This window comes from Camellia sinensis, chromosome 7 (assembly GCF_055761805.1).
Source record: "Camellia sinensis isolate YWXY chromosome 7, ASM5576180v1, whole genome shotgun sequence".
Lineage (NCBI taxonomy): Eukaryota > Viridiplantae > Streptophyta > Magnoliopsida > Ericales > Theaceae > Camellia > Camellia sinensis.
In genome coordinates, this window is record NC_138967.1 from 190,486,879 (window position 1) to 190,510,711 (window position 23,833).

Genomic DNA, 23,833 nt, shown 5'->3' on the forward strand with positions numbered 1-23,833 from the left:
TTACCAAATTTTCTTAATCCTAAATATAAAGTGAATGGTTACTAATATCTTGTATCTAAAGAAAGGATATGGAGTGATTATAAATGAAACTATGTATAATTTTAATATATTTTTTTTATTGAATTCACATTAAAAATTTGGAAGATGATGCCATTGAAAGTTTAATAGCCTTGGCAAGGTTCAAGGTTGTACCAACTTTAAAGTAGTCATTTTAGCATTTAATTATAGGTAGTTGACAAAAAAACTATTATCAAATTGCTTAATAAACAACATAGTGCCTTATAAATTTATTCGTCCAATATATAGAAATTAAAATTCAACACTAAAACAAATGATAACACATTATTTACTATAAAATTTTGATAATTCATAATTGTAACCCCTCAAAGTAAGGTAAGAGCATTTCCAATGATGGTTGCTAAAATAACATTGTCATTTCTATAATTTAGTAATGAATATTGCTATTTTGCCAAATTATAGAAATTGTGCTCCAATGGTCACATGTTATTTTGGCAAATCTCAACCAACTTTCCTTCTAAATTTGTAGGTGTTGTTTAGATATAGGTTTTTTAGTGAATTGTTTTTTTTTTTTTTTTTTTTGACTTTTGTGACTTTTTAAAAATTATTTCTAAAAAAAATTATATATTTACATTATTCCTAACTAGACAAATATAAATAATGAAAAAAAATTGAAAAATTGAAACATTTAGGTGTCATTTGGTAACACTTACGTTTTCAGTTTTCTGTTTATATTTACAAAAATTTTAAAAATTCAAATAAAAACTTGTTTGGTAAATTTTTGATTTATAAATCAGTAGTCTCAGTTTATAAATTTAACCAAAAAATGTAAACTTAAAAAATGTGTTTCCTTTTTGAGTTTTCAGTTTTTTTTTTTTTACCATCCAACATTAGCCACCACCCGCCACCATTTTCCACAACCGTCTTCCGCCACCGCCACCCACCACCCACCCCCCACCACCACTCACCACCCACCTGCCACCACCACCCGCCACTACCACCCACTTACCACCCCCCAGCCACCACCACCCACTCCTTGCCACCACCTGCCATTCACCCGCCACCACCCACCACCTGCCACCACCATCCACGACCCGCCATCACCGCTCGCCACCTACCCGTTACCACCAGCCACCTGCCACCCATCCGCCACCACCACCACCCACCCGCGACCCATCTGCTACCACCACCCCCACCACCACCACCACCACCACCACCACCTACTCGCTACCACCCACCACCCGCTACCGTCACCCACCCACCCACCACCACCACCACCACCACCTGCCACCTACCCGCCACCACCCACCACCACCACCACCTCCACCTGCCACCTACCCGCCACCACCCACCACCACCTGTCATCCGCCACCCACCTGCCACCACCACCACCACCCACTCGCTACCACCCGTCACCCGCCATTGTCACCCACCCATCCACCATCACCACCAACCACCTACCTGTCACCACCACTCACCAGCCACCACCCGCCATCTGCCACCCACCTACTACCACAACCCACCACCCGCCACCATCACCACCACTACCCACTCGCTACCACCCACCACCTGCCACCGTCACCCACCCACCCACAACCACCACCCCCCGTTACCTACCTGCCACCACCACCCACCATCTGCCACCCACTACCCGCCACCACCACCACCACCACCACCACCAGTCACTCGCTACCACCCATCACCCGCTACCGTCACCCACCCACCCACCCGCTACCCCCCACCACCGTCACCACTTTTTACCATCGTCTTCCGCCGCCACTTGCCACCACTTGCCATTTCTCACTCTTTTTTATACTTTTAAATTTTTTTAAACATTTTGTCAATTATCAAACGCGTTTGTAGTTTATATTTTTCTAAAAATAAACAAAAATCAGTTTATAAAATTTTTGTAAATATAAACTGAAAACATAAACGTTACCAAACAGACTTTAGTTGTTGTTTGTACATTTGTTATTTGTGTTGATTTTAATCATTTTTTTTTCCAAGCAAAAAGAGCACAACAGCTCTTTTGCCTTTCCAAGACAGATTACCATCACCCATCTTAACCATTTCTAATGGTTGAGATGAATGATCCAGAATCATCTTGACTCTCCACTATGTCTCTTCTCTCTCTCTCTCTCTCTCTCTCTCTCTCTCTCTCTCTCTCTCCATTTCCTCATCTCTCTCTCTTTCAGTCTCCATATATCTCTCTTTTCCCTCTCTTCGATAGGCGACGGTGTCCACCTGAAATCGCCGAAGACCAACCTTTCCTCTCTCTCTCTCTCTCTCTCTCTCCCTCTCTCTCACACTCACTCATTCTATCCCTCTCATTCACACTCTCACTCTCTTCCCCCTCTCTTCGATCAGCGACGGTGTCTACCTCTAATCGCAAAAGACCAACCTTTCCTCCATTTCTATGTCACTCTCACTCTATCTCTCTCCCTCTCCCTCTCCCTCTCCCTCTATCTCCCTCTCACTTTTCTCTCTACTCTTCGGTACTGCCAATCGCCGTCATCTACTCTCACTCTTCTCTCTCTTACTCCTAGAATAGATCGATGACGTTGGACAAGATCGAAGAGACGATCGCTGATTCTGAGCCAAGGACCATCAGATCTGCTCCCATCGCCAGCGATATCTTCACCGCTTCCTTCGATGATGTGACTCACCACCAGATCTACTTTGAACTACCAAAATCAGGTATTTATTATTTTTCAGTTTTGTTCATATTCTGAGATTCTAAGATTTGGAGCTATGAAATTGCTTGTTGAACTCCAATGAAATTGTTAAAAAAGATTTGTTGAATCTGAGATTTGTTGAATTTGCTTGAGATTTTGCTGAGATTTATTGATTGTTGTTGACTGATTTTGTAATAAAAAATAAAATAAAATAAAATAAACTTTGCTGATTTCAGGTAAATTAAAAAAAAAAAGACTTATTGAAAATTTTTTTTTTTTTTGGTGAATTCTAATTAAAAAAATTGGTGAAATAGTTGCTGGGTGGGAGGAAGTGAGGGAAATAGTTGGTTTTGGCTGAGTTGGCACAAATGATAGCTGTCAAAGCTTGTGTCAAATTTGATACAAGTTTTGGCATTTCTCAAATTTGGCATTTTCTATATTCAACCATTGGAGCATCATTTTTCAACATAGGTGCTATATTATAACAATGGCAGCTCCAATGGCAAACCATTGGAGATGCTCTAAGTATTTAGTATTTCTTGAAGTACTTATTCACCTAATTTTTTTATCAAATCATGTCGTGAAAAACCTTTACGGATACAACAATACTAACTTGATAAATTTTATTTGTAAGAAAATACCACATATATAGTGCTTACACCGAAAATATTTAACAATTTTTTGTCAAATGATAGTCGGATTACTTAATTATTTTACTCAGAATAGTTTCATCCATTTGTTAATCGAACATACAAGCCATTAAATTCCTAGCCTTCAAAATTAATGGCAATAAAGTCTCTGTTTCTCTATTGTCCTAATCTCTAAGGAAAGCAAGCAAAAAAGGGGACTAATGGAAGGTGAGATCAAGAACTTCATAGTGGTATGGATCACAATCTTGGCATCTTTATTTTATTGCCACACCATTGGTAACTTTACATCCAATGGTACAACTAGATTGTTTGTTATCCTACCCATCATTTTCCTTTTTCTCTACCTTCCTCTCAACCTCACCACCCTCCATCTTGGTGCCACAACTTCTTTTTACATAGCATAGCTTGCCAACTTTAAGCTCCTCTTATTTGCCTCTGGTCAAGGCCCTTCATCATCACCACACATCTCATTCCCAAGATTTGTCCTCATAGTTTGTCTACCCATCAAGATCCACCACCACCTATCACCTCCAAACATAAAAAAAAATCCTTCAAAAAAAGAAATCAAAGAATACCCATGTCAAAATCTGATCACGGAACCAGATACAACCCTTTCACATAAGGGAGGATCCAAAAGGTACGACAAATCACCTCTAAATTATGCTACAAGAATTGTGTGTGGAGCTATCTTTCTTCAAGTGTACAAGTATAAAGAGCATGTAGTGTTGGAAATAATGGTGGGTTTTTGGTGACTTTGGTTCTAGATTTTTTGTAACAAGATCCTTATACCACGAAAAGATTGACCAAAAACTATTAAGGATTGAATGAGAAAATGTCTCACAAAGTTGGCCTCACGAATGAAAGACACATGGCCTAACCATGAGTAACACGTGGCCTAACCATGAGGGACATATGGTATTGGAAGCCATGAAGTACACATGGCCTTGCCATATATGTCTTGACAAAGATACCTATATAAGATCATGCTCAACACTGTGAAGAAAATCACAAAATAAGCTAAGTTATTTCATCATTACTCCCCCATTGTGTATAAAAGGTGAGCTCCTCTTTGGTTTTAAACACAGAATTTTTGGCTCTTAGACTATAGTCAGTTTGCTCCTATAATATATTCTTCCTGTGTAAAAGAGTGCAACCATTGTTAGTTCGCTGGAGCTAAACAGAATGTGCTTCTGTGTTAGCAGGTTCTAAACCATCGTATCTTGGGAAACAGACGCCAACGTATCTCCAGAAACAATGATGAGGCAGCGAATCTATTTTAAGGAGACTGTGGTATCAAACAGGATTTGATTTGCTTTCTTTTTCTCATTTCAGTATTTTAATTTGTTATATGTATTTATGTTCATCAAGATATAATCTCCGATGATTTCTTATTTTGTATTTGTCCAGTTTAATTGATCATGAAAGAATATGGAATTAGACAAATAGATTCATATATAATTTGCAATAGATTAATATATTACGTTAGATTTGCTTATGTTAGTAATTTAGCAGTAAACCAGATTCATGCTAGTTAGTAGTTTAACTTTTCCTAGGGCATATGCACGCTGCATGTTTTGTGTTTCGGTCAATAATAATAAATATAAAAAAATAAAAATAAAAATGAAAACAAAATTTATGTTTTGCTTTTCGTGAATGATAGCATCTTTTAAGAATATGTATAAACAAACACATTCATATTTAATTAAATTGATTTACATAATAAGAAATCATGGGACTAAATCAAATAACTTAATGAAAAAAAAAATCAACAAAATAAATGTGTAAAAAAAGTAAATTAAAGCCTATGTGATACCACTGTCTCCTTAAAATAGATTCGCCGTCTCATCGTGGGTGCTAGAGGTATGTCGACGTCTATCTCCTAGGATACGACGGTTAGAACCCGCTAACACAGAAGCACCTTCTGTTTAGCTCCAGTAAACTGACAATTGTTGCACTCTCTCACACAGGAAGAATATATTATAGAAGCAAACTGATTATAATCTAAGAACCAAAATTTTGTGTATAAAACCAAAGAAGATAGCCTCCTTTTATACACAATGGGGGAGAGAAGATGAGAGAACTTACCTTGTTTTGCGATTATCTTCACAATGTTGAGTATGCCGTTATATAGGCATTTTTGGCAAGACATATATGGCAAGGCCATGTGTACCTCATGTTGATCAATCTTCACTGTATTTAAATAGATTAAATTCTGCTGTGTACTAAACAACAACAAGAATATAAAGAAATAAATTTGTTTGATTACAAAAATCAAACTAGAAATAAATAAATAAAAACATATTTTATTTTGTTACAAAAACAAAATTAAAATCTGATTTAATAAACAAATAAAACAGAATAATAAATTAAACAACTTACTTGATTAATTTCTTCTAATAAATATCTGATCAAGTCCAGTGTTTGACAATGTGTCCTTAAGATAGATTTGTCCTCTCCACGGTGCTTTCAAAATGTGGACGTCTATCTCCCAGGATGAAATGATCAACTACAAACAATAGCAGCACTACAAATTATTTGCCTAACAAACACACTAAGTGTTTATACTCTTTCTCACAAAAATTAAATGCAGCAAAATGAAGAATAAATTTGTAGAGGTGAAGTACGAATTTTTTGAATCTCTCAACATCAAATGAGGGTTGTCCTATTTATAGATGTAGTGGTGGCTGCAGATTTTGAATTAAACAGGTGCAAACCTGTTTGAACAGGTATGAAACCTGTTTGGTTTTGAATTTAAACAGATTTGAATCTGTTGGGTTCAAAAATTCAAACAGATAAAAAATGGGAAGGGCCCTATTTGGGTGTACAGCAAAACCGGACCAGTTTATTTCCGAAATTAATTTGAATTCTGGATTTTTTTTTTCAAAAAATAAAATTCAATTCAAATGTTTTTGACCCAAAAAGAAAGGTATTGGGCCAGACAAGCCCAACCTCACACAACGCACCCGCGCCCAAGCCCAAGCCCAGGCCAGCCCGCCAGACTGACTGAACGGATGGACGGCGGCGGCAGCGCACCCGCGCACGTGTGTGGTGATTTTTGGGTCCAATGGGTTATAGCGATCCCGGGTTTACCCTTGTTGTATAGTGATCCGGACATGTATCCGTGGATGTTGGTAGTTGTTTATTATTTCGTTTACATCCTTTTACTTCGTATTTGGATTATAGGATGTGTTGAGCGGGTTTGTTACAGGTTGGTTGAGTTTAGAAACCAAAACTAGTTGCCCAGATTTTTGGCCTGTATGCTCGAGCGGAGGTGTTGGCGCTCGAGCGTAGATTACACCCATTCAGTATTTTCCTGTGCAGCGTTGTACGCTCGAGCGTGGTATTGGCCGCTCGAGCGGGGTTGTCTGAGTGCCGCTCGAGCGTAGGGTTGGGAGCTCGAGCGGAGGCCTGGTTCTGCAAAAGTGCTGGGCGAGTGCATTCTGCGCTTGAGCGGGAGGTTGGCCGCTCGAGCGGGAGTCTGTGAGTGGCCGCTCGAGCGGGGTGTTTTACGCTCGAGCGGAGACCTGGGTTAAAGTCCCGAATTTGTGACTCTTTAAATCACTTTTTCACTTTCTCTTCTCTCTCTTACTTTTCCAAAATCACCATTGTTGAGCCTCTCACTCTAGACTCTACCTTCTCTCTAGGTTTTGATCTAGTAGGAGTGATTTACTCACCTTTGGCATTTACAAAAAAGTTGTTGATCGTCGAGGGCTTCATTTTAATCTGAAAATCTCGGGTTTTGGAGCACGTTGGGTTTTGTCGTCTTCTCCTTTGGGACTCCGAATTTGAGGTAGGGATAACATACTCCTCTCTATGGGTTTTGTCTTTAAATTTTGGTATTTTGAGATGTTGGGCGTGGTTTGGTAATTTTGTGAAAGTTTGGGGCTTTTGTGTAATTTTACAAAAGTTGGGGTTTTATTCATAATAAACCTAGATGCATGTTTGGCATAGAAAAATGGAATGATTGTTGAATCATTGATAAAAATGGGACCTAAGGGTTGAAATGGTAATTATGGAAAATGGCCTAATTACATTGTATAATTAATTGGGATAATTAATTGGTGAGAAATGAGGAAATGAAATGTTGATTGAATATCCATTTGTGCATTTATTTTCTGTTTTAGAAATAATTGCTTTGGGCTATCGGTGGAGGATAGTCGAGATTGTTGTAGACAATGCATGATGATTAGGTAAACGGAAACTACTCAATGGAATGTGTCATGGAACTTGACGGTTGATAGAATACATTAATTGTGTGTATTGTGTGATTGTATATAGAACCAATGTGTTTATATACGTTATGTGTAGAGGAGGAGATAGGGGATGTACTCCGCGGTTTAGGGGAAGATAGGGGATGTACCTCTAAACCGGATAGGTATTGGGAGGAGATAGGGGATGAACTCCGTAGACAGAGCTCATATGCTTGTCTAGAGAAGTGAAGATAGAGCTCATATGCTTATCTTTGTGAAGTGTGGATATAGCTTGTATGCTTATCTGTGGATATTGTTGATATACATATCTGATGTGAAGTGTGGATATAGCTTGTATGCTTATCTGTGGATATTGTTGATATACATATCTGTTGTAGAGTGTGGATACAGCTTATATGCTTATCTGAGGATATTGTTGATATACATATCTGTTGAGAATGTGGATATAGCTTTTATGCTTATCTGAATGTGAGATATAGTTTTTATACATATCTGTGGAAATGATGATAGAGTTAACATGCTTATCTGTTGAAAAAGGGAAAATGAAAAGTAATTGGGACTTGTAAGTCGTTGACATAAATATGTAATTTATGTGATTGTATCAGTGTTGACCAACTATCAATTGCTAATGTTTTAGTCATTGTCCATGGTTGGTTTAGTGTATTTCTACTGGGCTGTGGCTCACCCTATATGGGAATATCATTTTCAGGTACAGGAAGCATGCCACCTCCAAGGACATAGTTTGGGAGGCTAGAGGCGGACATAGTGTAGTTGTTTTACTTTTGATGTATTACATGTAACTTCAAGCCAAGGGCTTAATGTGTAACGAGTTAGTACTCTTTGTTGTAACCAAGTGTTAACTTGGAAAGCTGTAAGCCCCTATGGCATTTTGTTTTGATGTTAACATGTAATACTTATGTAATGGAACTCAATGAAATAAAGGAATGTGGTTAGTTTAATGTTATTTTTTTGAGGGCGTTACAAATGGGTCTAACCCATTTTGCCCATAACCTCCCTCTCTAAAACACTTGGGTACCCCTTGGGGCACACCCCAAGTTCCAATCCCATGCCTTATAAACCCATTCAGAACTTCCCACCAAATCAATGTGGGACAAGCCTTATTCAAACCTTTAAGGATTTTTCACCAAAACTCCATTTCCATGGAGCATACTTTGGCTTCAATTTCCCATTCACTCGGTAATGGTTTTGAGCAACCAAATATACCACGTGAATCACAATGCGGCATAGAACGCGTTACCACTTTGACACGTAAAAATCGACGCACGGGTCCCACCTAAATAATAGACCAAAGTTAGGAAAAAATTCTGGTTTTACCCAGAATTTTCCCAACCATTTCCAACAATCCCCCACGTAAATGGAATTTGATGACAACCGAAATGCAACAATATGCAGACTTTATCGAAAGAGTATAAGTCGAAAATATCTTGCATCAGGATAGGTAGCTTTCGGCCTTGAACTTCCCTAGTGACAACCTATCGGACTTACTGGCTAACCAATGGACGCAATGCCTTGAATTGTTCAGCCGTTTGTGTAAGCCAAGACAATAGATTTCACACAAAATATCTTCTAACACATCGTGGTTCTCACTGTTATGTTCATTTTGGCCTTGAATGCTCTTGGTTTTCATGAGTGTTTCTAGAGAATTTAGCCTCTTTCATTCTCATAGAACCAGCCCCAATTCGACACTCATATAGGTGATTCTTATTGTGAGTATCTCCTTATACTCGTCTTGATTTTCATGCCTAAATCAAGATATAAGTAATCATTAAAAGCTAAGCTTATCCTTATACCCCTGCATACAACATATGTTGCAGATATCACTCTCACCATAAGAATGAGTAAGGAATTTTAATCCCATGGTGATTTCTGGCGAGCCATACATAACTTAGTTGTCCCTTTGAACTTAGTTCCTGGGATCTCCAGTCATATAAGTAGTATTACCATTATGACGACTCTTATGTGATAGGCTTTAATTCTATCCCCTTCGATGAACTATACACTAGCTCTTTTGTCAAACCTTTTGTTAACGGATCCGCAATATTCTCTTTAGATTTTATATAATCTATTGAGATTATTCCGTTTGAAAAAAATTGCCTTACGGTATTATGTCGACGACGAATATGTCGTGACTTACCGTTATACATATGATTATGTGCCCTGCCTATTGCATATTGACTATCACAATGAATGCAAATAGCTGGCACAGGTTTTGGCCACATTGGAATGTCTTCTAAGAAGTGATGAAGCCATTCTGCTTCTTCTCCTGCTTTGTCTAAAGAAATAAACTCGAATTCCATTGTGGATCGTGCGATGCATGTTTGTTTCGTGGATTTCCAAGAAACAGCAGCGCCTCCTAGAGTAAAGACATATCCACTTATGGATTTTGAATCTTTAGTATCTGATATCCAATTTGCATCACAATAACCTTCGAGTACTGCTGGATATCGAGTAAAGTTCAAACCATGATCACGGGTGAATCTTAGATATCTAAGAACCCGAATAATCGCTTTCCAATGGTCTTCTCTGGGATTGCTAGTGTACCTACTCAATTTACTGATAGCATAAACTATATCAGGACAGGTACAATTCATTAGATACATTAGGCTTCCAATGATTTGGGAGTATTTTAACTGAGACACTACATCACTTTTATTTTTCGATAAATAAAGACTAATGTCTACAGGTGTTCTTGCTACATTTATATCATCCTTGATAAATTTACCAAGAATTTTCTCAATATAATGTGATGATAATGCATATTCGTCAGATATTTTAGTAATTTTCATTCCTAATATAACATCTGCGACCCCCAAATCTTTCATATCAAATTTTTTGTTAAGCATTTGCTTAATTGATTTGATCATGTTTTGACTGCTTCCAATAATAAGCATGTCATCCACATAAAGACAAACTATGACATATCCTTGGTCAGTGTTTTTAACATAGATGCATTTGTCACATTCGTTTATCTTAAACCCATTAGTAAGCATTGCATGATCAAATTTTTCATGCCATTGCTTAGGTGCTTGTTTTAATCCATAAAGAGATTTTACAAGTCGACAAACTTTCTTTTCTTGCCCCGACACTACAATCCCTTCGGGTTGCTCCATATAGATCTCTTCATTTAGATCACCGTTTAAGAAAGCTATCTTAACATCCATTTGATGTATTTCTAAATTAAACAACGCTGCTATAGAAATAAGCATGCGAATAGATGTTATTCTTGTCACTGAGGAATATGTGTCAAAATAGTCCAGACTTTCCTTTTGTCTGTAACCTTTAACTACAAGTCTTGCTTTATACTTGTCAATTGAACCATCTGCTTTCATTTTTCTCTTGAATATCCATTTATATCCAAGAGGTTTAGAACCTGGTGGAAGATCCACCAATTCCCAAGTATGATTTTACATAATGGATTCAATTTCATTATTAACAGCCACTTTCCACAAAGGTGCTTCAGGACCTGTCATTGCTGCCTTAAAGCTTTGAGGTTTATTTTCTAACAGGTATGTTAGGAAATCTGGACCAAAAGATTTTGATGTTCTCGCTCTCTTACTTCGTCTTGGTTCATCATCAGTTAAATCCTGTTGGTTGAGACCATTACTAGTCTTTTGTGTTTGATTGTCATTAGTCTCTTGACTTGTGTGCAATCATAAGTTCTTTTCTGTGAACTTAATTCCTGTCTTTTCTTGTAAGGAAAGACATGTTCAAAAAACACAACATTCCTTGACTCTATAATAGTGTTTGCATTTATATTAGGTATTTTTGATTTGTAAGTCAGAAACCGATATGCACTACTATTCTGAGCATAACCAATAAACACATAATCTACTGTTTTTGGTCCAATCTTAGTCTTTTTAAGAACAGGAACTTCAACTTTTGCCAAACACCGCCACACTTTTAAGTATTTGTAGGAAGGCGGTCGACCTTTCCACAATTCATAAGGAATGCGTGTGGCTTTCTTGTGGGGTATTCTGTTAGGAACATAATTAGCAAACAATATTGCTTCCCCCCACAAGTTCTGTGGTAAGCCTGAAATTAGTAACATGACATTCATCATTTCTTTTTGGGTTCTATTCTTTCTTTCAGCAATTCCATTTTGCTGAGGAAAATAAGGTGCTGTAATTTGATGAATAATACCATGTTGTACACAAAATTCATTTAATGGTGCATCATATTCACCACCTCTATCACTTCTAACCATTTTAATGGTTTTACCAAGTTGATTTTCAACTTCTGTTTTGTAGAGTTTAAACATTTCTAAGGCTTCATCTTTACTTCTAAGTAAATAAACATAACAATATCTTGTGCAATCATCGATAAATGTTATGAAATACTTTTTGCCTCATCTAGTTTGAATAAATTTGAGATCACATACATCAGTATGAATTAATTCTAGAGGTTCGGTTTTCCTTTCAACCGATTTAAATGGCGCCTTAATTAATTTCGCTTCTACACAAACTTCACATTTATGATCAGGATTAATTTGAACTTTAGTATATAATCTAAACCAATTAATCTACGCAAAGCATCAAAATTCACATGTCCTAATCTACCATGCCATAAATTCGACTCAAGAATATAAGCAAAATATGTGTTATTCTTATTCATAACAACTTTTGGTACAACTGTCATTACATTCAACTTAAAGAGACCATCACTCATGTATAACTTACCAACATACATACCACTCTTTGTTAACACAAATTTATCAGACTCAAAAACAAGCTTAAAACCATTTTTACTTAACAAAGAACCAGAAATTAAATTCTTCCGGATGTCAGATACATGCAGTACGTTGTTGAGGGTCAGTTCTTTCCCTGATGTCATCTTCAAGATCACTTTCCCTTGTCCAGCTACAGTAGAAGTAGAAGAATTTTTCCATGAAAAGTTGTTCACCATTTGCAGCCTTATTGTAGGTAGTGAACATCTTCTTGTCCGCTCAAATGTGACGAGTTGCTCTAGTGTCAACCCACCACTCCTTGAGATTTCCAACCAAGTTAGCCTCAGACACCACAACAAAGAGATTGATGTCATTCACCCGTCAGAGATGTAATCTAGTTCAGTTACATTGGCCTGATTGGTAGTCTTCTTGCTTGTACTTCCATGATCCTTCTTAGGGCGGCAACAATCTGTAATAACCTCGATCTGTAATTAGCTACTAATCCGTAATTAATGATGCTAACGAGAGGATTAAGATAAGTTATGTGTTTATTCTGTGTTTTACATGATTTTGTCTTTCTATCTATTACTTGTAGAGATATCTGTCCAGGATTCCGCTTTAATATGAAAATTGAAAGCCTTATCGGCATTCGAAAACGAAATTGATTACACCAATATGTTATTTGGAATTTTTAGAACACTACGGCAAATTTTATTAAAAATTGATTCAGAACGATTAATTAGGTTGTGTTTGGTTAGCCTAATGTCCCAATTAATGCATTATATCATTATAACTACATATCCAACACATTTAGCTCATTGAGCTCATTTCTTTCATCTCCCTTAGTGCAAAAATCTGGTGAGACATTTTAGAGAGAGAGGGAGCACAATTCTAGAGAGAGGGAAGTGTAGATTCAAAGAAGAAGTTGAAAATTTCACTTGAGTCCATTATCATTGTGCAACAGCTAGATTAATTAGGTATGAATTCAACCCCTAAATTATGAATCTAAGTTATCAACATGTAGATTATGTGTTTAAGGGTGTGTATTGAGCTTAGAAGGAAGATTTGAGTGGCAATTCATGCATGCATGTACATTTTCTTACAAATTGAGCATGATTTCCATGAATCCTCTCTTGCATGTTTGAAATTCATCTTCATTTAGGGAAATCATCAAGTTTCAAGTTGTTTTGTGGTGTTTGATCGTGTTTTGAGAAGTTTGATACAAGAAAAATTCATGCATGTTGTGTTCATGAACATTCATCATGTTTTAAGTTGAAATTGTGAGTTTTTAACAAACTCTTGGGCCATGATTTTATGAAATAATTCTTAATTTATCATGTTTTACAAGTTTACTATGTTATCTCAAGTTTTGGGGCCCAAGAGATGTGTTTTGAAGGTTTGAATTCGAGTTTTGAGCTTGAAGGTGCAATCTGGAAATTCAAGAATTTGCATCTACGCTCGAGCTTGGGAGTTTACGCTCGAGCGACCACTCTGAGTGCGTGCACTCCGCTCGAGCGACCAAAAGTCCGCTCGAGCGTGAATTGCAAGCTCCCAGAAGTTTCATGTCTTTCACAGATCGCTCGAGCGAAGAAATGTGCGTTTGAGAGAACATTCACATTTTGCATGTCCGCTCGAGCGAGGAAAGCTACGCTCGAGCGTAGACCTTATTTTCAGAAATTTTGCCTAAGTGTTCCAAGGCATGTTTTGGCCTCCTTATTGCATCTTAGGCATTCCTAAGCCTTAATTAAGCCATAGTAATGAGGTTATGGATTAGAAACTCACTAAGAAACGAATGTACTAAGTTCCAAGGCTGCAAGTGTGTGTGTTTTAGGCAATGTGATAAGAAAGAATAAGAATCAATGTAATGAAAGCTAAGCCGTGTTGGCCACATGAATGTGTAATGATAAGACATGCTTGTGTTATGTATTTTGTGATTGTAGGTCAAGACTCAAGGATTGATTGACCGCTTACTGGAACCACTGTGAGTAACGTTATTGTAAAGATACGTTCATATGAATTATGTTCCAAATGAATTATAATAAGTTATGATTTCTGAAATGATATCTGTTTTCGTGAACGAATATTCCATGTTTGAAATCTATTATGGCATCCATAGATAGTCCCAAGTCATAGGGGACGGCATGAAAATGCGGGTCCATGACATACAAGTTTACAAGATCTCGTTAGCCACTTCATTGTGGTGATATGTGTTTAATCGGTATCCGGAACCGATTACTCTAGTCGAAAGACGTTTTGTGATGTGTTCTATGGGATGTACCATTATTATGTTCTGATATGAGGATGATTATGCTATGATCTGTTTTCCGCTTATGATATATTTGGATTTCGTTCACTAACCCCTTTACCTTAATGTTATTCACTAGGCTTTAATTCACTGTTTGTATATATATATATGTATAGGTGAGCATTCTGGAGTTCGAGCCTGAAGGCTTTTGTCTGAATCTGTGTTCCGTTGTCAGCCAACCATTATGCCTCACGTGGAGGTTCCCGAAGTGTCCTATGTTTAAGTTCTGTGGTTTCTGTTTATATAAGACTTGTTTGATGTCGTTGGCTGTACTTAAAATATTATATTGTGTGTGGGTATAATGTATGGTTGACTACCGGTTATGTATATAAAATTTTAAATATTCTGTTTCATATAAGTCAGCACAGCTCATTGGACAACTATATTTATGTATTTGCTTCCGCTAGCCCCTTAAACTTGTTAATCTATTCAGAGGCCTTTGGTAATCCAAGGATTACTGGTCGGTTATGATGCTAAACCTATAGGGGCGGGTTTGGGTCGTGACAAAGTGGTATCAGAGCACGAGTTATACCGTACACACGAGTCCATATGAGCTATAGGATGTCCTAGAAATGAAAATAGGGGCATTGCATCGTCATGTTTAAGTGTGTGAACTACTATGAACACATCCTTATTGAAAATGAATTGAAATGAAACCTTTGTGCATGGTCAAAGAGGTTAAGTGGAATACCATGTAATGTTAATTCAATACCGAATGTGGAATCTATGTGAACATGAACGTATGAAAGTAAAGGATTATGTGATTGTATCTGAATTGAAATAAAAGTATAAACGCGTCTGATATGAAATGAAATGTGAGAACAGTGAGAACTTTCCTTATATTAATAAGTAACCTATTTGCGTGTAGCCAATGGAATGGACAAGGAATGTAGATGAATCTGAATCTTCTGACGCTAGAATTAGCCGGTTAGAAAGAATGGTTGAAGCCTTAACCGAATATCTGAAACAACAGCAACAAGGGCAAATACATGTACCTAAACTAGCTAATTATGATATGATAGCACTGACACAGAAATATAATAAGATGAAGCCACCGGAATTTCTGGGGGGTATTGAACCGTTAAAAGCTTAGGCTTAGGTTTTAGAGATTGAGAAAATATTTGAAGTATTTCCGTGTACTGAGGCACAGAAAGTTTTGTTGCCAACATTCACACTTAAAGAAGAAGCTAGGAGATTGTGGATGTTAGTACGAAATGATAATGAAGGTGTGACGTGGGAGATGGGCCTTTGCTTGGGCCCGAGATTGTATACGAAACAACTGAGAAAGTGAAACTGATACAACAAAGACTGAAAACTGCACAGAGTAGACAGAAAAGTTATGCGGATGTCAGAAGACGGGACAGAGAGTATGAAGTGGGTGATCACGTTTTTGTGAAAGTGACACCAATGAAGGGCCAGACTCGTTTTGGAGTCAAAGGCAAGTTAGCGCCAAGATACGTCAGACCGTATGAGATTATTGAGAAAATTAATCCGGTGGTGTATCAAGTTGCGCTCCCTCCTGAAATGGAGCACATGCATAATGTTTTCCACATTTCGATGTTAAGAGATTATCTCCGGGATCCCTTCCATGTAATTGAGCCTACTCGGGTAGTGTTGAGTGATGACTACACTTACGAGAATGGCCTATACAGATTGTAAACAGACGGATCAAGAAACTGAGAAACAAAGAGATCCCGCTAGTGAAAGTTGACTGGCAGAACCATGGCGGTGTGTATGCCACTTGGGAAAGGGAAGATGACATGGCTAAAAGATATCCTGAACTATTTCCACTGAATCCTGTTTTCTTCCGGAACGAAGGTAACTCGAGTTTAGAGGACTAAACTCTTTATAAGGAGGGGAGACTGTAATAACCCTCACCACTGCTTACCGATAAACACTGATTACCGTTAAACTGAACTGATTATGACTGATAACTGAACTGATTAAAGTACCGAACTGATTGACTGAAAAACTGGAACTGAATTGACTGAGTATGTGTGTTAATTTGTATTCTATCTGCTAATTGAAGGCCTTATCGGCGGCCGAATCCGAAATTGATTAATGTTCTTTGATCCTCATAATTAATGTGATTTTCTAGTGTATTTATCTGAAAACTGATTAGGTATGATTAAATGAGATTAAAATGAGTTAATTACATGAATTGGACTTATTTACCAAACTTGCCACTAAGTGGACCACTACCTCACACACTTAGAGACTTGTATATGCTTGATCAAAAACCATTTCCTCAGCCCTTTTCCTTGTTCTTGCCGACCAAGAGAGGAGATAGGAGAGAATTGAGTTCATTTTGTTGAATTGGCTTGAATTGCTTGGAATTGAAGTGTAAATTGTCAAATTGGACTCCTAAACCTTGAATACAAGACTAAGGTAGGACTTCCATCTTCTTCTTGTTGCCATAGAATTGATTCTTGCATGATTCATGCTTCAATTGTAGAGTTAAGACTTATTTTAGTTCATACATGTAGGATTAGAACATAATTCATGCATGCATGTTTGAATTGATGAGTTTTGAGTTGAATTCATGGCAAATTGTCACATGCATGTTCATGTCTTGAGTGTAGGCCATGTTTTCATCTTGTTTGTGAATCAATGGGCTCACTAGAGCATGTTTTGAAGCTTTGAATTGATTTGAATTCATGCATGTTTGCATGTTCTTCATGTTCATGAAAATGGTCTGAAATTGGATTTGAATTAAACACCCTTGGGCTTTGATTTCTTAAAATTAAGCTTTGAACCATGTCATTCTATATGTTTACAAGTGTTTTCTGGAAATTCAGCCCAAGAGGATCGGTTTTGAATGCTTTTGAATTTGGTTTTTGGCTTGGAGGTGCAATCTGGAATTTCCAGATTTTGCACTTCCGCTCGAGCGGGGGAAGTGCCGCTCGAGCGTGGAATCCGAGCATCCAGTATCTTGCAACTGTTTTACAGTCCGCTCGAGCGGAGGATTGGGCGCTCGAGCGGAATCACGTGTCTCAAGCTCGAGCGGGCGTCGAGCGTCCGTCGAGCGGAGATTCCACCCATCCAACACTTTTGACTGTTTTTGCAGAACGCTCGAGCGGGTAATTCTACGCTCGATCAGGTACCTTTGTCTGCATGTCCGCTCGCGCGGAGTGACCTACGCTCGAGCGGGACTCTGTTTTCTGAAAAATTTGAAACTGTTTTTAAAAGTACATCTTTGCATCCTCATCTCATTCTGGACATTCTTAGACCTAGTTTAAGACATCTTATTGGGGACATAGATGTAGAACACACCGAGGCAAATTAGGGATTAAGTTATTATCTTTCCCAACTGTGTAGCTTAGTGTGTGTTAAACCTGTGAACTGTGTAGGGTTGGCGACTGAGGAGGCATGCTCTAGCATACTGTAGCCCAAACTCTGTGAGTAACAATTGTGTAAAGATATGTTCAACAGAGAACGTTTTCTGACTGTTTAACGAAACTGTTTTCTGAAGTAGTTATTGTTAATTGTTTAAATGTATGTCCTATATTCTGAAATGTATTGTGGCATCCTTAGCAACTGTTGTATACTGTTACTGCTACTGTTACAGAGATCTCTGTCGGTTCCCTCGTGGAACCACTACTGTTTACTGATTGATGGCCATCATTACTGTTCGGTCTTTAAGACCTACTGTTTACTGCTATGCTAATGGATGTACCACATATGACTGATAACTGTTCTGACTGAAAGACTGAAGTATTGTTTAATGAACTGCTTTCATTACTGTAAGGACATTTCATTCTTAACCTCTTTACGCATTATGTTATTCACTGGGCTTTAGCTCACTGTTTGTATATATATATGTAGGTGCTCAGCCACCAGATCGGAGCTAGGAGCGTGGGTTAGACTCCAGTTTTGTCAAGCCATCCTTTGTGCCTCACTGCGAGGTTCCGAGTTGCCATGCTATGGCTTGGGGTGCTTTGTTTTCCCCCTCGTCTGTCTCCATACTGTTTGGATTACCGTCTAGACTGTCAGCTACTAACTGTACTGTTATCCAGGGATTAGGTCCCTGTACTGTGTGACTATAAATTTTGTATAGACTGTACTGTTTGTATGTATGAATGCATGAAAAATCTTTTTGGCACTCAGACTGTCACAGCTCAATGGACATTATTTATTTACTGTATTGGCTTCTGCCAGGCCCTGTACTCTGTTTTACTGTACTACTGTTAAGCAGGCCTTCGGTAATCTCGGATTACTGGCCGGTTACGGTGCTAAACCCATAGGGCCGGGTATGGGTCGTAACAATTATGAACCCTTAGTTATTGACTGCCTCGAAAACTTGCTAATTTTATGTGAGATGCCCGAAGCCCTATTACGAATTACCTGAGCTTTGGAAATTGTTGAGACTTATGGACAACGAGAACTTGTTGGGTTAAATCCTTGTACCGTATTGCAAAATGTAATATGAACAGTTAGGTATGACCTTTGAACTACACTAGAACTATTGAACATATGAATACATTATGATTGACTATAATTTGAGAAAACCTGTATGACCGTGACTTGAACTGAACCGTTATATATTGACTGACATCATCGAATGAGTAGACCCGTGATCTCGAATTATATACATGAATTAGCCACGTACGGAATTTCTGAAATTGAGAACCTATGTCAGTTTGGAAGGACGAACTTTTGCTTAGGAATTGTGAACGAATGCCTAAATGATAATTGATTTTGGACTCGTACCTATCTATATGTTTCCATGCTTGTAATACTATTAGAATTGATGGGATTGAACCGTGGTCAATGAACACTTAGAGACTTACTGGTTGATATGAACTATCGTGACTGGCCTGTTGAACTATGTTCGAACTGTTAAATATGGAGACACACTATTATTGACTGGATATGGAACATGTTTGGACTTACATATGCCTATACCTTTACATGGGTTGTTAATTAATTGAACTCGATACACTCTTTGTATCCGCTGCATTTGTATTTAGACTGAGTAGACTTATGACTTGTCGCCTTAACTATTGTATCTGGGGAAACTGTTTTGTGTTCATTTGTACATAGACCTCGCGAATCTATATTGAGAAGGTTATTAGACTCTGGACATGTATATATATGACTATACCGTTGCCTAGAATGATTGATATGGTTATTTGTTGATAACTTGACCGTTGGGACCATGACTCTGGAAAATTATTATATTGATTGTGATGCTTACTTCTTGACATACTTGTGCACCCACATGTGAACTTACTTGGAGAATGTAACATTGTATATGACCTGAACTCTTCGATATGAACTATTATGATAGGTGACTTCGATGTGAATTTGAGACTTGATAAACTTAGAACAACTGTAGAATTACTGGCTATGCACCTAAGCGAATGGAGTATGAACTATAGAACCAAATGTGCTTCGCTTGGAAATAATAAGGATAGAACTTTCACCTGATCTAACCTGATAGAACCGTGGTTTAGTGAGACCTTTGTTTAACTGATGGAACTTCTGTTTGATGACTCACGCTTTGAACTTTTATTTGTTATGACTGGGTAGAACTTTCAGTTGATATGACCTGATTAAACTTTCATTGATTTTATCTGAGGAGACCCTTATTGAGAGCTATTATCTGATTGATTACATTATGGGGGATTGTGATTGAATGACAGGGTTGTGTTGCTAAGGGAATTAACCGAATGAAAACTTGAATCAATCTCGAACACTTAGGAAGAATGTGAACCGTCGACAGCAGACTACGTAGTTATAGATGACTTGTTACCATACGCCTATAACCGATTGGAAACATGCGAATGGGATTATGGAATTTGGTAACTTATGCTTGGAGAATATGGGAATACTGTATATATGACATGTGATTAATTACCCGGTATTACCATTTTGACCATGAACTTGTTTGACTAGAGAATGATTGCTTTGGTGTTACTGTACTTCAAAACTGATGGGATTTGTGACAACAGACTGGTTTGATTATGAACTCTGACTACCTGAGGGTATATGTAATCAGTAGGACTGCTTCTGTATTGACACATAGTATGATTGAATTTGTGGGAATTGAGGCGGATAAATAGTATACGAATGATTACCTCAGAATTTCGTTTACTGCTATGGGGTCAATGTACGAAATTACCTTGTAATCCTGATAACTTCAGAATGACTTGGATTAACTGTAATAAGATTACTGGATTGAAAACCAAATCGAACAAAGATCGGATGGATGACTCGGGAGTGAGTAAATCAAGTTTCTGTGACTTAATAACGGGAAACAGTGTGAATCCATGACCCGATAAGTATTTGATATAAGTAATGTGAATAATAATGTTGTAAAGTTGTGTTCAACTGTATTTGTTTTCTGTGTGTCTAAAGGGGATCTGTTTTCTACAATATTATGTGTTATACAATGAATAATTGTCCAATCTCTGACATGTGTTCGTGTGACTCTTGGCATTATGTGATATCTGTTGGCTATTACCCGGTATCGGAGGTTCTTTTATGGAACTTATATCTGTCTGCACTCTGTTACCCGTACCGGAGGCCCCGTCATGGGGGCTCAGCTTATCTGTTTTCTGTTCCCGAATTCGGAGGTTCCTTTATGGAACTGGTTATTCATAACCATCACGTGTCTGTATCTGTTATGTATCTACTTTGTTAATACTAAGGGATGTATCACGTATATTTAAGCAAGACTTGTGACATCTGTGTATGATATGGACAAGAATGTGAATATGAACATGTATACGAATCTGTTTCTGATTAAAATCTGGATGTGTATAAGACTCTATTTTGATACGAACCCTAATCTCTGTATGTGATTTATGATTCTGTTTCTGTACGAAGCTAAGGTTGAGATTGGGTTATGAACATATTTATGAATATGGTTATGCTTCTGTATTGTAAAGAGTTGAGGTTATATTTATAATGGACATCATTTCTTTTGATATAAGATAACTTGAGTTTGGAGGACCAAACTTCCTAAGGTGGGGAGACTATAATAACCCCGATCCGTAATTAGCTACTAATCCGTAATTAATGATGCTAATGAGAGGATTAAGATAAGTTATGTGTTTATTCTGTATTTTACATGATTTTGGCTTTCTATCTGTTACTTGTAGAGATATCTGTCCAGGATTCCGCTTTAATATGAAATTTGAAAACCTTATCGGCATCCGAAAACGAAATTAATTACACCAATATGTTATTTGGAATTTTTAGAACACTATGGCAAATTTTATTAAAAATTGATTCAGAACGATTAATTAGGTTGTGTTTGGTTAGCCTAATGTCCCAATTAATGCATTATATCATTATAACTACATATCCAACACATTTAGCTCATTGAGCTCATTTCTTTCATCTCCCTTAGTGCAAAAATCTGGTGAGACATTTTAGAGAGAGAGGGAGCACAATTCTAGAGAGAGGGAAGTGTAGATTCAAAGAAGAAGTTGAAAATTTCACTTGAGTCCATTATCATTGTGCAACAGCTAGATTAATTAGGTATGAATTCAACCCCTAAATTATGAATCTAAGTTATCAACATGTAGATTATGTGTTTAAGGGTGTGTATTGAGCTTAGAAGGAAGATTTGAGTGGCAATTCAAGCATGCATGTACATTTTCTTACAAATTGAGCATGATTTCCATGAATCCTCTCTTGCATGTTTGAAATTCATTTTCATTTAGGGAAATCATCAAGTTTCAAGTTGTTTTGTGGTGTTTGATCGTGTTTTGAGAAGTTTGATACAAGAAAAATTCATGCATGTTGTGTTCATGAACATTCATCATGTTTTAAGTTGAAATTGTGAGTTTTTAACAAACTCTTGGGCCATGATTTTATGAAATAATTCTTAATTCATCATGTTTTACAAGTTTACTATGTTATCTCAAGTTCTGGGGCCCAAGAGATGTGTTTTGAAGGTTGGAATTCGAGTTTTGGAATGCGGGTCCATGACATACAAGCTTACGAGATCTCGTTAGCCACTTCATTGTGGTGATATGTGTTTAATCAATATCCAGAACCGATTACTCTAGTCAGAAGACGTTCTGTGATGTGTTCTATGAGATGTACCATTATTATGTTCTGATATGAGGATGATTATGCTATGATCTGTTTTCCGCTTATGATATGTTCGAATTTCGTTCACTAACCCCTTTACCTTAATGTTATTCACTGGGCTTTAGCTCACTGTTTGTATATATATATATATATAGGTGAGCATTCTGGAGTTCGAGCCTAAAGGCTTTTGTCTGGATCTGTGTTCCGTTGTCAGCCAACCATTGTGCCTCACGTGGAGGTTCCTGAAGTGTCCTGTGTTTAAGTTCTGTGGTTTCTGTTTATATAAGACTTGTTTGATGTCATTGGCTGTACTTAAAATACTGTATTATGTGTGGGTATAATGTATGGTTGACTACCGGTTATATATATAAAGTTTTAAATATTCTATTTCATATAAGTCAGCACAGCTCATTGGACAACTATATTTATGTATTTGTTTCTGCTAGCCCCTTAAACTTGTTAATCTGTTCAGAGGCCTTTGGTAATCCAAGGATTACTGGCCGGTTACGATGCTAAACCTATAAGGGAGGGTTTGGATCGTGACACAATCAGAAGCTCGATGTCCAGTCTTGCCACAGTTATAGCATTTTCCTTTGAACTTCTTGCTGCTATCGCCTTGTTTAGGACCATCTCCAGTAAACTTCCTCTTTTTGTTATGTGGTTTATGAACTTGTTCAACCACATTAGCCTTGGACTCAATAGGATTTTTCTCATTCCTCTTTTCAGCCTTTCGGTTAGCTTCCTCAATTCTTAATCTTACAATCAATTCATACATGGTCATCTCTTTGCATTTATGTTTTAAATAATTTTTGAAATCTTTCCAAGCCGGTGGTAACTTTTCCACTAAAACAGCGACTTGGAATGACTCCCTAAGAGACATACCTTCTGAATAAATATCATGCAAAATTATTTAAAAATTTTGAACTTGAGAAATTACCATTTGGGAGTCTACCATAACGAAGTCCAGAAATTTACCGACAAAAAATTTCTTCGTGCCGGCATCCTCTGTCATGTATTTTTTCTCCAAAGAATCCCACAATTCTTTTGCTGACTTCAAAGGACTGTAAACATTATACAGCATGTTGTCAAGGCCATTGAGGATGTAGTTTCTGCACAGGAAATCTGAATGTTTCCAAGCATCTACAGCGGCAACAACTTGCCGATCACTTTTACCCTCTTTAAGTGCTGGAACCTCTTCATGGAGAAACCGGGCCCAATTAAGAGTTGTAAGATAGACCAGCATC

General features: G+C 37.5%; 1 pseudogene across 1 annotated transcript in view; it reads left to right on the forward strand.

Annotated features, from left to right (window-relative positions):
* The first annotated feature begins 2,573 nt into the window (after window positions 1-2,573).
* Window positions 2,574-23,833, forward strand: part of LOC114278033 (acyl-CoA--sterol O-acyltransferase 1 pseudogene) — a 40,462-nt pseudogene continuing 19,202 nt past the window's right edge. Inside the window, exon 1 of the transcript XR_014336854.1 lies at window positions 2,574-2,715. The product of XR_014336854.1 is annotated as an acyl-CoA--sterol O-acyltransferase 1 pseudogene (transcript). The remainder of the gene's footprint in view (window positions 2,716-23,833) is intronic.